General features: G+C 40.2%; 1 protein-coding gene across 1 annotated transcript in view; it reads left to right on the forward strand.

The window, feature by feature from the left end:
* LOC106083658 (uncharacterized protein DDB_G0285291) overlaps nt 1–15,700 on the forward strand; it is a 193,629-nt gene that overhangs the window by 47,837 nt on the left and 130,092 nt on the right. The gene's annotated exons all lie outside the window — the stretch shown is intronic.

The following is a 15,700-nucleotide window of genomic DNA, read 5'->3' on the forward strand; positions in this document are numbered from 1 at the left end:
GTTAATCAAGAGCATAAATCAGGAAGAATTATTAAACTAGGAATTATTTTTGACCCGACTAACTTAGTCATTTCGTTTTGTCACACCTGAAATATTGATCTGCGACCCCGTAAAGTGTATATATATTCTTGATTGTCTTGACTTTCTAAGTCGATCATCCCATTTCAGTCCGTTCGTCCCTGCGTTGGTCCGTCTGTTGAAATCACGACAGCGATCGAACGAATAAAGATATTTACTTTAAATTTTGGACAGATACTTCTTATTGTCATAGGTCGTTGGAGATTGTCACATATAACAAAGATCGTTGAAGATTGTCCCTGATATTATATAGCTCCCGTATAAACCGATCTCCCGATTTGACAACTTCAGCCCTTGAAAACCATAATTGTTGTCTGATTTTCCATACATTTTGCACTTAGTGGTTTATTACAATGTTCAATATCCGTGAGAAGTATGGCCCGAATCGGGCAGTAACATGATAAAGCCCCCAAATATAGACCGAACTGACGGTTAGTCTTCTACTGCCCCTATTTTGCCTGATTGGTACGTAAAGTACAGATATGCTCTTCAACCAAGTTGATTTGTAGAATTTTTTTGAGGAATCCATGAAGGTGGGCTCCAAAAATTTTAGCCCGGCCGAACTTGTTGAACCCTTAAATTTTAACTCTTCGAAGTTGAGGCTTTTGTTGAAAACCCATTTTCCATAGGATACGACGGGACTCACGAAGACACCGGAATCTTGGAATAATGCCGTTGATCGAAGGTTTATCATTATGGAATTTATGGTGAAGGAATCCTTGAGGAGCTTTAAACCATTTAAGTCACTCTGATGGAATATTTCCGACGTTAGTAAAGAAAGAGGTAGACTATCTGGCGCCTCATCTGGCCAAAACTTTCAGTTTGAGTAGAAAAGACGTAAGGCATATGGGTCTGTAGGCCTTTGGTGTCGCATTGCCTCCTGCCAGGCTTTCGGAGTAAATGCAAGTCCTAGAGGTATTTATACCCATGCACGGTGGTGTTTATACCCAAGCCCGGCAAGGCAAGTTATGCGACACCAAAGGCCTACAGACCCAAAAGCCTTACGTCTTTTCTACTCAAACTGAGTATGACATCGCTCAACTACAAACAGCATGCCTATATCAATGAAAGGTCGGTGGAGGCTGCCCTGCATGAGGTTGTATATTCAATAGAAGAATCCTTCGATGCCAAAACGCAGACGATGTTATATTACTTCTAAGGGGTAAGAATCTGAACGAGCTATGCAGAAAGGCCGAAAGGGTCTTGCATATGGCATATGGCTGGGCTAGACCCAGAGATACTTAGGTGTGATCTTGGACAGGAAACTGAATTGGAAGTGTCACATTCAGGAGCGTACTGAGAAGGCTCACAGATGTTGGGCACTATGTAGACGGGCCGTAGGTTCGAAATCGGGCCTGAATCCGAGCATAGTCTACTGGCTCTACAGGAGCGTGTTTAGACCAATACTTTCTTTCGCCTCAATGGCCTTCTATTGAGAAAAAGTGCGACTAAGGCCCATACAACAGGTTCAGAAAACATGTTGTCTTGGCATAGGCGGAGCGATGAGGACCACGGCCACTATTGCTCTGGAGACTGTTCTCTATCTGACCCATTGACATACAGATTAAGTGTGAGGCAGCTACTGCGGCTATGAGACTTAAGGCGATGTGAGAATGGATTGAGGATGGGAGCAGCTCAAGCTGGAGGACAGAGTGGGCTTAGAGGTCTACATTGAGAACGTAGGGACTGAGATTTGTTTTAGACTGCCTAGCTATAATATGTTCCTGCAGGTGGAGATCCGGGAGATCACGGAATGCGTTAATTGGTGTGGTGCTTACGGGGGGACGTCGAGCGTGTACATCTTTACCTATAGAAAAATTGCCACAAGGGCAATACCAACCAGGACGGTAAGGTCAAGAACAGTCTTGACGTGTAAGAAGGAGATTATCGCCTTCCCTGGAGATGGCAAAATTCGCATCGTTTGGTTGCCGGGCCATAATGGAGTAAGGGGAAATGAAAGGGCAGACCTTTTGGCTGTGAAGGCCAGAGGACTGCCGTCAATAAACTTGGTTAACCCGAAGTCTTTCGGGTCGACGCAATCCGAGTTAAGGGAGTGGGCGACGAGTGCGCATGCAACATTGTGGACCAGCGAAACATAAAACCTTTGTTTGAGCCACGCAGAGGAAAGAGAGATAGGCCTATTGATGAGTATAGCGTTCCACCTAGTATACCTTTATTATTCAATTTCGCTATGTCAGTCTGTCTATTCATATTAGTTTGTGTACAAAACGCAATTTTCAACCGATCACCTTCATATTTGAGATGAACACTTTCTTTAGCCCAGGCATAAAGATTTGGATATAGGTATCATATAAATGTTCGCCCGTTGTGAACTAGCATGGCAATAATGCGGTAATTCGTTAACCGATTCTCACGAAATTTGGCACGGGATTCTACAATGATTCTAATTGCTGGTGAAATTCAAAGAAATCGGTTCAGCTTTGGATGTAACTCAAATATACATATATGTATCGCCTGATTTTCACTTCTGATCCTCATGAAATTCAGCTCATTACTCTCTTATTTTTGAATATTCTGGAGGATTTTATTAAAATCGGATCAGATTGTAGATGTATATGCAATTCCCGATTTATGCTTATAGAGTCGCGATTATTTAAATTTTGTCCAAAATTTTGTTTTCGTTAAAAATTCCTGCAAGAACTTAGCATACAATAACTTGCAATTTTATCGTTTACAAAGCAAATGGGTTTTATAAATGAAGTTTTTTTTTCGAAAATTTCGATTATGGTTAATGAATTATTTTTTGCGTGCTGTAATATTTCTTGAAATTTTAGAAGAAAATCGGCCCACCATTAACCTTAGTTGCAAGCACCACTGTTGAAGGACTTCAATAATTAGATTCAAGTACAACCGGTAGCCCACCATAGATTTGCATAGCGCTGACAATTGACAATCCTTTGACAATTGAAATTATGCGTTATCGTAATTTTAATTATATGTCACAATAAACACGTCCATACACAACCTCCCTTTAGAATTTCGAAGAATGCGAAGCAGTTGTTGTTGACTTTGTCTGCGATGATTACACGGTCATTTGTTTACAGACAAAGACAGAAAATTGAACTATAATTTAGGGTTATGAGGCTACTAACCAACCACTATGGAATCTTACTGATTACTATGTGACACGTTAATTAACCGGGAGTTCAACTAGCTGCACAAACCACATGGCCAAATAATAATTTTCCAATCAATTGTCCACGGTTGAATTCTCGACAAACGTTCTCATTTCATTCCCCTTGGATGACAAATCAGCCAAATTGTCCTCACTGCTGCATGGCCGGTAATTGAATCTTGACATTGCGTGGAATGAACACCGTCTGCTTGCTGGTCTTGCTAGCTAGGTGGTGATAACTGTTGTGTATGACTTGTGTATGGACCTTTTGTCTTGTCATGTTCAGCCATCATCTACATTGGTGTGACCATCGTTTAATTATCGTTGTTTTGGTTGGTGCTCCCCAATTTTTAAAATCTTTTTGTGATGTGATGGCGCTGCGTGTCATCTTCATATGTGGTCGCGGTGGGAAATCTAGCACTGCAGATACATCAATTTTATTGTCATTTCATGGTTTCTCTTTCATCAGAGGACGCTGAAGATGGGTTTGGGAAGATAAATGGCTATTGTGGGTCAGTGTGCTGACTTTAAAACATTTTTAATGACTGTAAAGAGGGATACAAAGCGAACCATGATGAGCATATAATGAATGTTTCTACCTTTTGTTAGTGACGACGGCTTAGCTGAAAATCCAGTTGGGCACATCATTCAGGCTCAGATTTAACATTAAATTTAGAGCAACCAATTAAAGTGGCAATTTTTAAGGTAGCTCAGCATAGATAAGATATGCATACTAGTTTATGTAAATGCAATACTGTAATTTCCCCCCGACACAACCTGTTTTTAGCAAATTAAATACTAAACAAAATCTTCTGTGGTATATAACAAAACATCTAACAAAAATGTTTTTGGAAATTTTCTTAGATGCTTCTCCTTTAGTTTGCTGTGAAGGCAAATGCTTAAATCGGTTTATAATTCTTTAACTGAATTCGATAGCTGACAAAATTTGCAACATTTCTGCTGCAATATATGCTGTGGTTTGATTCTGCAGTGAAAAGTTATGCGAGCTACAAACCAACAAGTAAAATCGTGCTAAATTCAGACGGGCCGAATTTTGGGAATCTATCACCATGGATTCTGCTAAAAATTTCTACATACCAAACCAGGCGAAAGTTCAAATTATAAACAGATTTATACTATACCTGGGACGATTGTTGACAGCCGTAAAGAAACACTCACTCAACATTTCAGCTCAATCAGATATCATTAGGGGCTCACGATGTCCTTTAATATTGAATCTATAAACAGATACGGACTATTAATCCGCCCCATGCCACTATCGGCATGCACCTAAGCCAGTTATTGGCTTGTTGTGCGCTCTTAAAACTAACAAGTAAAGGCGTGCTAAGTTCGGCCGGGCCGAATCTTATATACCCTCCACCATGGATCACATTTGTCGAGTTCTTTTCCCGGCATCTCTTCTTAGGCAAAAAAAGGATATAAGAAAAGATTTGCTCTGCTATTAGAGCAATATCAAGATATGGTCCGATTTGGACCACAATTAAATTATATGTTGGAGACCTGTGTTAAATGTCAGCCAATTCGAATAAGAATTGCGCCCTTTGGGGCTCAAGAAGTAAAAAAGAGAGATCGATTTTTATGGGAGCTGTATCAGGCAATATACAGATTCAGACCATAATAAACACGTATGTTGATGGTCATGAGAGGATCCGTCGTGCAAAATTTCATTCCAATCGGATAAGAATTGCGCCCTCTAGAGGCTCAAGAAGTCAAGATCCCAGATCGGTTTATATGGCAGCTATATCAGGTTATGAACCGATTTGAACCATACTTGGCACAGTTGTTGAAAGTAAGAATAAAATACGTGATGCAAAATTTCAGCCAAATCGGATAAGAATTGCGCCCTCTAAGATCTCAAGAAGCCAAGTCCACAGATCTGTTTATATGACAGCTATACCAGCTTATGAACCGATTTGAACCATACTTAACACAGTTGTTGGATATCACAACAAAATACTCCGTGCTAAAATTCATTCAAATCGGGTAAGAATTGCGCCCTCCAGAGGCTCAAGAAGTCAAGACCCAAGATCGGTTTATATGACAGCTATATCAGGTTATGAACCGATTTGAACCATACTTGACGCAGTTGCTGGATATCATAACAAAACATGTCTTGAAAATTTTTATTCCAATTGGATAAGAATTGCGCACTCTAGAAGCTCAAGAATTCAAGACCCAAGATCGGTTTATGTGGCCGCTATATCAGGTTATGGACTGATTTGAACCATACTCGGCACAGTTGTTGTTGATCATAGCAAAATACTTCATGCAAAATTTCATTCAAATAGGATAAGAATTGCGCACTCAAGAAATCAAGACCCACGATCGGTTTATATAGCAGCTATATCAAAACATGGACCGATTTGAACCATACTTAGCGCATTTATTGGAAGTGATGCCAAAACACAACGTGAAAAATTTCATTCCAATCGGATAAGAATTACGTCCTCTAGAGACTCAGGGAGTCAAGACCCAAGATCAGTTTATATGGCAGCTATATTAAAACATGGACCGATATGGCCCAATTACAATACCAACTGACCTACACTAATAAAAAGTATTTGTGCAAATTTTCAAGCGCCTAGCTTTACTCCTTCGAAAGTTAGCGTGCTTTCGACAGACAGACGGACGGACATGGCTAGATCACCTCATGGTCTCATCCTTCCCATCAAGTTATGGACCGATTTGAACCATACTTTACACAGTTGTTTTATATCATAACAAAACACGTCGAGCAAAATTTCATTCTAATCGGATAAGAATTGAAACCTCTAGGGGCTGAAGAAATCGAGATCCAAGATAGGTTTATATGGCAGCTATATCAAAACATGGACCGATATGGCCCATTTACAATTCCAACCGACCTTCACTAATAAGAAGTATTTGTGCAAAATTTCAAGCGACTAGCTTTACTCTTTCGAAAGTTAGCGTGCTTTCGACAGACAGGCGGACGAACGGACATACGGACGGGCGGACAGACAGACAGATGGACGGACATGGCTAGATCGACATAAAATGCCACTATGTTCAAGAGTATATATACTTTATGGGGTCTCAGGCGAAAATTTTGAGTAGTTACAAACAGAATGACGAAATTAGTATACCCCTATCCTATGGTGGAGGCTATAAAAAGTGACATGGAAAAGAAAATTTTAAGTTAGGAATTCCGTGTTACTTACAAAATGCTTTATTCTTTTCCATACCACTATTAAGCTGGTATTGTGTTCCCACCTTAGTACGGGTGTCTTTTAGCCGCGAAAAATGGTCAATGGCATAGGAATTGCTCCAACGTCTCATCCTTCCCCTCATGCATTCACTTCCCACACCGATTTTGCCTAAGTGAGCTCGTGGTCCTATGTGTTCCGCCATGATACCAAAAGCTATACTGATCAAATTCTTACTACCTTTCAGTAATAGCCTCGTCCTCTCCAACTATACGGATCACCCCATAGGATTTTCGCCGTCCAATCGACTGTTTCGCTGTTCCACAGATTTAAATGCGCGTTCGACGCCCACGCCCTTAACTCGGACTGCGTCGACCCGAAAGGCTTAACCAAGTTTATTGACGGCACTTCTCTGGCCTTCACTGCCAAATCTTCTGCCCTTTCAATCCCTCTTACCCCGTATCGCTCGGCACCCAAACGATGCGGATTGTGCCATCCTCAGAGAAAGCGTTTATCTCCTTTTTACACTGCAAGACTGTTCGTGACCTTACCGTCCTTGTTGTTATTGCCCTTATGACCATTTTACTGTCCGCAAAGATGTTCATACTCGACGTCCTTGCATTGGCACAACACTACCTCACGCATTCCGCGATTGCCCCGATCTCCGCCTGCAGGACCGTATTATGGTCAGGCAGTTTAACACAGTTCTCAGTCCCTGGGTTCTCAATGTAGACCACCAGGTCCACTCAGTCCTCTAGCTTTGATCCATCCGTGTAACATGATCTTCCTGATGTCAATACTAGGATTCCGTCAGTCCTGGTCTGCGCAGCTGGCAGAAGTGCCCTGCACTCAACCTCAAGTGTCGTCACAGGTATCCGAACGTACCGCGATGATATGAGCTGCTCCCATCCCCTAAAGTATCATAGCCACAGTGGCTGACTCACATTTAATCTGTATGTCAATGCGTCGAATATCTAGAATAGTCTCCGGCGCCCTAGTGGGCGTCGGAGACTCATCGCTTCACCTATGCCAATACAACATGTTCTCTGAACCTTTTTTTATCGTCCTTATGTTACACTTCTTCTAACTGTAAATAAGAATTGGTGTAATCACGCTCCTATAGAGCCAGAGGACTATCCTCAGTATCCGAGGATAGTCCGCTGGCTCTATTTCGCCATTTCGAGCCTACGGTCCGTCTAGATAGTGTCCAACATCTGTGAGCTTTCTCCGTATGCTTCTGAATGTGACACTTCCAATTAAGTTTCCTATCCAAGATCCCTCCTAAATATTTGACCTGTCAGATATCGAAATCGTTTTATTGAGGAAACGTGGTGCGTCAAATTAGCCCACCTTCGTCTTCCTCGTGAAAAGGCATATTTAAGTCTTCTCTTGGTGAACATTGAGACCCCTGGGTCTAGTCCAGTCATATACCATATGCAAGACCCTTTCGGCCCTTCTGCGTAGCTGGTTCGGATTCTTAACCCAAAGAAGTTTTATAACATCGTTTGCATAGCAAACGGGTTCAAATCCCTTCTCAGTCAGCATCCGTAATATGTTATTCATGGTGGTCACCTTGTGGCGTGCCTTATGTCGCAATTTATCCACCTTTTCCTTAGCATATGGTTAATCCAGTCTCTAAGGACCCGGTCCACCCAATATTGGTCTAAGGATTGGATCAATGTGTTGGTCCGCACATTGTTAAACGCCCGCTAGATGTCAATGCAAACCGCCAATGTGTACGTCTTGGAATCGAAGGATTCTTCTATTTTATGCACAACCTTGTGCAAGGCAGTTGGTACTGGCCTTCCCTTGACATGGGCATGTTGTTTTTATTTGAGCAGTTCGCTGGATACTCTTTATCATGGTATCAAGAGTACGTTTCATGGTTTTGAGTAGAAAGTACGGAAGGCTTATTGGTCTTTGGTTTTCGGTGTCGCATAACTTGCCTATCTGGGTTTGGGTATAAATACCACCCTCCTGCCAGGCTTTCGGAGTATATGCCAATCCCAGGCACGTTGTGAAAACAGTGGCCAGATGAGGGGCCAGATAGTCGGACTGTACTTAGTACGATTGTTGGGAGTCGTTACAGAACACTACGTTCAAAATTTCAGCTCAATGGAACAATAATAGCGGCTTCTGGTAGCTCAGGATGTAAAATAGAGAGATCGATTTATATGGGATCCATATCAGGTGATAGACCGATTCGAACCATACTATGCACGATTTTGGAAGTTTTAATAGAACACTGCGTGAAAAATTTCAGTTCAATTGGACAACAATTGCGGCTTCAAGGGATTCATGAAGTCAAATCAGGAGATCAGCTTTTATGGGAGCTACGAGGGTTGCCTTTTAAAATTCGGGATTGGACAACTCTTTTGTTGCAATCTGCCAACTAACTCAACAACAGTGCACAGATGAATTTATTTAAATTTTTGGCGATAAAGCTCCATCAAGGACCAGTGTTTATCGATAGTATGGTGAATTCCACCGAGGTGGTAGTTCACTCCAACACGAATTTCGTGAAGGTCGTCCAAAAGCAGTTGTCGTTCCAAAAACCATTGATGCTGGGCCCCAACTGATATTGCAAGATCGTCATGTGACCTATCGTTAGATTGAGACAACCTAAGGCATAAGTGGGACCTGCACACGGTAAATATTGCATGAACATTTGATCGCCAAAAAATTTATTCGCGTTCGATCACACAATTTGTCAATCGCTCAAAAAAAGTCTCGTGTTGATTGGTCGAAAGAAATGCTCCAAAAATACGCCCTCTACAGGGCGCAAATATTATCCGATTTGACTGAAATTTTGTACAAAGACTTCTCCCATGTACTTTTATCGTAAGCAAGCTCCAACGTTTTCAGAAAAGATGTTCACTTGGCGAAAATTTCCATTACTTGAAGCGATTTTTTTTGTGTGCAAACACCTTTTCAAACTAACTTTTCAAAATTTTGCACAATGTCTTATTGTATACTAGCCGAACCGGGCCCTCTCTGCTGCGCCTTCTTTAACTCTATAATATCTTTTTAGGGTGGAGAAACTTCGCCCAGAATGTGAATATCGAATTCGTGCCATTGTAGCATATGTCCACCTATGACGCTGAATTATCGTGATTGGTCTATATATCCAGTAGACTCCAGACTACAACCATAGGAACCATGTTTTGTTTTTGGTGAGTGTAGGTTACGTTTAGGTTGAAAAGAGGGTGTAGGTATTAATCTGCCACATGGCACTATAGACATTCACCTGCCAGTAATCGGCTTGTTGTGCGCTCTAAAAACTAAAAAGTAATCTCTAAGAAGAAAATTTTTAATTTTAAGGAAATGTTCCAGAGTCTCATTATCTTCTCCACATGCCCTACGCATGTTATCACTTGCCGCACCGATTTTGCATTAGTGATCTCGTAGTCTAATGTGTCCTGTTATAACACCAATAGCTATACTGACCTCCTTCTTACTTCCTTTTAGTAATAGCCTCGCCCTCTTACGATCCGGATCAACCCATAAAATGTTCGCCGTCTTACCGACTGTTTCGCTGTTCCACAGCGTTTGTCGCCAACGCGCTTAAATCGGACTGCGTCGACCTGAAATGCTTCGAGTTTACCAAATTTATCGACGGCAGTCCTCTGGCCTTCACTGCCAAATCGTCTGCCATTTCATTCCCCCTTACTCCATTATGGCCCTGCACCCAAACGATGCGGATTGTACCATCCGCAGAGAAGGCTTTAATCTGCTACTTTCACTTCTTGGTGACTGTAAGAGTGCAAACAAATTTCAAAGGTATCGCACCAACAATCTCCGAGATCTGGTGTTTTCAAAAATTAGGGTAATGAGAAGTGCTTTTTAGGGGAGCCATGGCAGCTCAGACATTTCGACTCAAACATGGATATAAAACTCTCTTAAATCCCTTTAACTTGAGCTCCAGATTGCCATGGTCTGTAAATATGAACCGTTTGAAAGAAAAAAGATATCAAATTCGTTCTTTGCCCCCAAATTCCGTTGATTTGAGCTCCAATTTGCCATAGTCGGATATAAAGTTCAGTTCAGGGGGTGACGACCTAAAGCACCCCCTAAACTGAACTTCATATCCCCCCAAAAACTTGGGTCCAAAATTGGATATTAAATTGTTTTCAACTCTCAAATTCATTTGAGTCCCATATTGTTATAATGAGTCAATTAACCAATTTGGCATATTTTTAGGAGGAAAAGCGCCACCTGTACTTGAACGCAAATTTTAATGTCATATTCGTAATCTACTCCTAAATACCTTTCATTTGAGTCTCATATAGTCATGGTCGGCTAATGTGCCCAATTGGGGGTATGTGGGGGTGGGGCGACCTCCCATTACCTGGACCTAATTTTTTATGCCATATTTGTAATCTAATGCCGAATACTTTTCATTTGAGTCCCATATTGATAGAAACGTCGAATATATCTGTTTAGAGGAGTTTTGGGTTGGAGCGGCCCGCTGGGTACTTGGATCAAAATTTTAATAAGATATTCGTTTTCTAGTCTCCAATATATTTAATTTGATAACCATATTGTGCCCAACCGTTCCACTTATGGTTTTAAGTGGCATTTTTGGGTAAAGGGGGAGGGACCGCTCCCATCCTATATCTAAAAATTATATAGCCTTCCAGACAAACTTGCACAATCTGTGAAAATTTAAAGAAAAACGGTTTAGCCGTTTTTGATTATACGGAACAAACAAAAAAACCGAGTCCCATATAGGTATGATGGGTCATATGCCTATTTAAGGCATTTTTGGGAGGTAGGATGACCCCCTATACTTCAACCTGATTTTGTATGCCAGATTTGTAATCTACTCCCGAATACCTCTTATTTGAGGCACATATTGACGTGAACGTCCAATATGTCTGTTTGGGGGAATTTTAGGGGTGGGGCGGCCCGATGGGTTCTTAGACCCACATTTTAATACCATATTCATTTGATATCCATATTGTCCCGATATACTCCCGAATACCTTTCATTTGAGTCCCATATTGTCATGATCGTACAAAAAAAAACTATTTTAGGGGGTTTTGGGGCTGGGGGGCCTCTCAGTTACTTGCACCCAATTTTTAATATAAAATTCGTACTCTACTCCTGAACACCTTTCATTTGAGTCCCATATTGTCCCGATCGGACCACTTTTATTTTTAGGTAGTACTTTGTGGTAAGGGGGAGGGTCCGCCCCCCTTCCGATATCAAAACATTATATAGCCTATGTGTCCTTCCAGACCAACCTACACAATCTGTGAAAATTTCAAGGTAATCGGTACAGCCGTTTTTGAGTATATACGGAACAAACAAACAAACACAAATTCAATTTTATATATAAGAAGATATTTTAATATACCCCATATACACCATGTTTGAACTGTGCCTACTATTTTTATACCCTCCACCGAAGAATGGGGGTATATTCATTTTGTCATTCCGTTTGCAACACATCGAAATATCCATTTCCGACCTTATAAAATATATATATTCTTGATCAGGGTAAAAATCTAAGACGATCTAGACATGTCCGTCCGTCTGTCTGTTGAAATCACGCTACAGTCTTAAAAATAGAGATATTGAGCTGGAACTTTGCACAGATTCTTTTGTGGATATAGCTGCCATTAGACCGATCCTCCTATTTAGGGTCTTAGGTCCATAAAAGCCACATTTGCTATCCGATTTTGCTGAAATTTGGGACAGTGAGTTGTGTTAGGCCCTTTGACACCCTTCGTTAATTTTGCCCTGAACGGTTCAGATTTGATATAGCTGCTATAAAGACCGATTTCTCGATTTAATGCTTACGGGCCCAAAAGGCGAATTTATTGTCCGATGTCGCCGAAATTCGGACAGTGAGTTAAGTTAAGCCCCTTGCTATACTTCTGCAATATCGCACAGATCGGTCCAGATTTGGATATAGCTGCCATATAGACAGATATCTCGGTTTTAAGTTTTCTGGCCATAAAATGCGCATTTATTGTCCAATGTCGCTGAAATTTGAAACATTGAATTAAGTTAGGCTCTTCGACGTCCTTCTTCAATTTGGCCCAGATCGGTCCAGATTTAAATATAGCTGTCATATAGACCGATCTCTCGATTTAAGGTTTTGGACCCATAAAAGGCGCATTTATATCCGATTTCACTGGAATTTGACACAGTGACTTATGTTGGACTTTTATTTATTAGATATAGCTACTGTACTTATTAGAATTTGGTCCAAATCGGAACATATTTCAATATAACTGCTATGGGACAGAAGGTATGAAATTTTCACCGAATTTTGATGAAAGGTGGTTTACATATATACCGGAGGTGGTGGGTATCCAAAGTTCGGCCCGGCCGAACTAACACCTTTTTACTTGTTAAAGGCTTTATTGACTCGTTATACGAATTTAACGACAATCGTGTTGTAACAAATTTGAACTGAATAAACTTCACCCTGGTAGTTTTTAGTCAGTTTTGGCAGGAAATAATTTTTTTGAGTTTCAGTTCTGATCGTGGGTTCAAATTCTACCGAAGGCCTGGTCTGTCGCTATTGTGGTCTCATAATGGACTTAAATGGTGTGAGTGGTTCTGTTTAGAAAATAGAATGCCACTCTAATATCAGCTACATCCAGTTAAATGCGGTATCACATTGGTAAAGTTGGCTACACTCGACTCTTATCTTTCCTCAATTGCTACTCCACAATAAATTTTTATGACTTTTTGCAACCATTTATAACACGTCATGTAATTGACTGGCTATTTAAGATCTTTTGTATGAATAAACTGCCCAATCAATTTAATCCCTTCAATATCATTACCCATGATATGATTTTTATTATTTGCCCATTAGATAAAGTGTTACGTTTGGCAATCAAGAAACTCCTCCATCAATAGTTGAGTTTGAAAATTAAGAACGAATAAATCCGCAAAACACGATCGCATCAATAAATATGCACAAGCGCCAAAAATATCAGCGCCAGCAAAAAAAAACATTCGAAACTAAAATGATGAATGAATTATCAACATCAGATATTAATGAATTAAATGAATATTTTCATTTCATTTTTGTTTTTTACTTTTCTTTCCCCCACATTTCGAAGATCACGTTTGATGAAGATTAATGCTACAGAACGCCCCCAACCATACAAAATCGAAATTGTAAAATTCTCTCTTCTTCTCCTTTGTACAGTTCACTGGGTCAAATTAAATTAACCAGATCTTGGCCTTGATCAACATTGATACATAGCACCGTAACAGCTGCAATTGAAAAGTTTTTATCCAAAAGCCATGAAATATGGCAAAAACAAACAGGAATTTGATTACTTTTCATTATCGGCATTTATGAAGCTCCAAGCAAGTACGGGGATAAATAATCAAGCATATCTGCTGCTTGTACAAACATTGAACCTACTGATTTGTGGCGAAAATTAACAAATATTCAATACAAAAGCAGCAGGGGAAGCACCGCAAGACAAGTAAAAATAATCAGCTTTGATGTTTAATTAAACTGAAGAGATATATGCCTTAGATGTGATAACAACAAAAAACTAAGCATTGTCCATCGTCGATGATGCTTCGTAATGTCTGATATACCCAGCAAAACTCTGCACGTGTAATTAATGAGGCCTACATTGGATCTGAGCAAGGGAAAGGAAGTGTTAATGCCTTACATTGGTTGTTTATGGGGTCTTTGAAAATTCAAGACTGCATTCATGATGCATGATGGATTCCCAACATTCTGCACAACCGAATTTAGCTCGTTTTTACTTGTTAATAATTTATCTACGTTAAATAATAATGGTAGAACTAGGATAACTTTCTCCGGTTGCTAGCCGCGTCGCTCGCAGAATTAAGGTCCATTGTTCATGTCACAAATCCAAATCTTCTTCTTCTTATATATAACAATTAATTTTTTTTTTTGTTTGTTTGTCTGTTGCGTATAGATTACTGAACATCGCAATATGGGTTTCAAATAAAGGTAGTTGGGAGTAGAATACGAATCTGATATCCAAAAGTGGGACCATTTATTTGGGGCACCGCCCCTTCCCCCAAAACGCCCCTAAATAATAAAAAATTACCGACCATGGTAATATGTGCCTCAAATGAAAGGTATTTGGGATTTGAAAACGAATTTATTAAACAATTTTGGGGCCAATTGTTTGGGGACGCCTTATCCCATAAACTCCCCTTAGACCAATGGCAATATGGGGTTTAAAAAATGGTTTTTGGGGGTAAAGCACGATGGTAATATTTTTTCAGGGCTAAGTGTCTGGGGGACCACCTCACCCCAGAAAACATCCCTTAATTGGACATACGTATTTACCGATCCTGACAATGTGGAGTAGGGCAAAAATTTCATATCCACTTACGGGACCAGGTTTTTGGGGGTCCACACCACCCCCCTACCCACCAACTGCCACCCTGCGGCACTTCCCACTACCAAAGTCCATACGAGAATATCGGGCTCCAATAAGGTCTTTTAAGCTAAAATAAGTCTTTAACATCCAAACTTAAATGAGCATAAACCCTCTGATCGAATACATAGACGAATAAAGATCATATGGAATTCAGATAAAGGCATTTATATTATTATACTGTTTCTCAAGCTATATGCACAAACTATTTTCGTAGCATGGTATTTCACTAAAAGCTTTTTAATTACCAAAAATAAATATTCAATGGATAATTTTGTTCCTTATAAAGTAAAAGTAGGCGCAGCGGAGCGGGCGGGTATTTATAATTTTGCAGATATCTTGGGTATAAAATAATTTTCCAAACAATTTCTAATGATTTTGAATTTTATGGATATAAACCTGATCTTCTAATCTCATAAAGTCGGATTTTTATGGATATAAACCTGATCTTCTAATCTCATAAAGTCGGATTGTATATAACCGCTATATAGACCGATCTCCAGACTTAAAGGTAATAAATTGGTCATTTTTTATCCGATTTCGATGAAATGCAATGGCACAGTGAGTTCTGGTAGACCCCTTTTAATTTCTGTGAAGATCGGACTTTATTTGGATATAGTTCCCGATAGACCGACCACCCGATCTCCCGATATGGGGTATTGAGGCCATAAAAGCTCTATTTATTACCCGAATTCAATGAAATTTGGCACAGTGTGTTCGGGTAAACCCCTACCCATTCCTGTCAGTTCGAGCCATATTTGGATATAGCTGCCATCTATACCCATCTCCCGATATTGTGTAATGAGCCTATAAAAGAAGCATTTTTCATCCTATTTCGATGAAATTTGGCACAATTCTGGTATATGTGCCATATCGGTCTATGTTTTGACATAGCTGCCATA

Source organism: Stomoxys calcitrans, chromosome 2, assembly GCF_963082655.1.
Source record: "Stomoxys calcitrans chromosome 2, idStoCalc2.1, whole genome shotgun sequence".
Lineage (NCBI taxonomy): Eukaryota > Metazoa > Arthropoda > Insecta > Diptera > Muscidae > Stomoxys > Stomoxys calcitrans.